Here is a 1,442-nt window from a genome sequence, read left to right on the forward strand (position 1 = left end):
TAGGCCAAGCCCATGTGATTTTCACATGGCCTATTGTACTCTCCTCCCTAAACAGGTTGGATTTGATGCACGTTCATCTGATGGATACTATGGTTTATCCTTATATTAACCTAGAGATAGGGTTTGTAACTTGCCTCCTTCGAGAAGTTTCCTATCTTGCTTTATGGTGTCGACTCCTATAACACCGCCATGATGGGGAAAGAGACATTCATAGTTGGGTTTTTGTCCAAGTGTTGTGACATCCAGCATGGCTCCTACACCTCCACCGCTCACTGAAGTAGGTAAGTTGCTTGACAAAGATAGGTTTTCAAATTCATTTAAATTCCCTGATTTGGTCTACACCTAAATGCTCACTGGGGGTTTTTTTGCCTTATCTATGTCCCTACAAGAACTCAGATGGATTCTCTCTTTCTATCTCTTAGTCTAATCTCAGTAGGTCTATTTTTTTACTAGTTCGGACTACAAGGATCCTCATAATGATTTATTAAGTTTTTCAAGGTTACATGTACAATCTATTATCTTTTCGAATTTTGACAATTCTACCCCTATTTTTCATTATGCAGAAAATTGGTTAATCCTTCTAGGCGCGCTTCCTGGTGTTGGCTCATCATGGCACTGGTACTCTATTTTAGTAAGTTTATTCACCTCATTTTCAATATGCATTCTTGGTTTTTCTCTGACGTTATAGAGTAGTTGTATTCAAAATAACAATTTTCTTTTTTTTTCTTCCTACACTGCAAGTTCCAGGAAGATAATGGCCTCACGACAGTTGTCCTTCAGTCATTGGACCACAACGCAGGATTGTCCTTCAGTAGGTAACCAATTTGTTTTGGAGGTTTCTATTTCTTGTTTTCTACTTAATTTTATTACTCTGTTTCTCCAGCAGGGTTGGCACTAATCCTAGGTTCCTCTTATGTAGGTACCTCCAACACCTGTAGATTCAAGGGGTTTTTTTCTTATGCAAGTTTCAATGATGCTTCAGATGTTTTCATTCTTTGGCTAACTTCTCTCTCACTCATGCCCAGTTTGGTTATCTGGCATAACCTCTGCTTCACAACATAGTGTTTCACGCATAAGGAGATAATGGTGTTCTTTCTCTTGTTCATTATAGTTTCTTATGTGCCAGGATCGTTATTAGTTTCCTTTGGTTCTTTCCGATCTGGCCACAGATTCAAAAATTGAAACCCTTTATTGTTATTGGGTTTGTTTTTATCTACTTCATGTATGTAAATATTAAGAGGGAATTACCCCTCTGACTAGAACAGGACTCATACTTCCACTAGAAAGTCTCAGTCAACTTAATTCTTTTAAGAGATGAAATCTCATATTTTCTGCCTAATTATGATTATATGAATATAGATCCTTAATTTCATGTATTATGGAAGATTCTTTCTTGTGTACTCCTATCATGTGATTTCATTGTTCTTTCTCTATTTTGAATT

General features: G+C 37.0%; 1 long non-coding RNA gene across 1 annotated transcript in view; it reads left to right on the plus strand.

Annotated features, from left to right (window-relative positions):
• The first annotated feature begins 217 nt into the window (after positions 1 to 217).
• LOC149205315 (uncharacterized) overlaps positions 218 to 1,442 on the plus strand; it is a 29,406-nt gene continuing 28,181 nt past the window's right edge. The window contains exon 1 of the long non-coding RNA XR_016251872.1: positions 218 to 281. This is a non-coding gene — a long non-coding RNA (uncharacterized LOC149205315). The remainder of the gene's footprint in view (positions 282 to 1,442) is intronic.

Source organism: Pinus tabuliformis, chromosome 1_2, assembly GCF_031772625.1.
Source record: "Pinus tabuliformis cultivar Carrire ecotype Pingquan chromosome 1_2, CPIR1, whole genome shotgun sequence".
NCBI lineage: Eukaryota > Viridiplantae > Streptophyta > Pinopsida > Pinales > Pinaceae > Pinus > Pinus tabuliformis.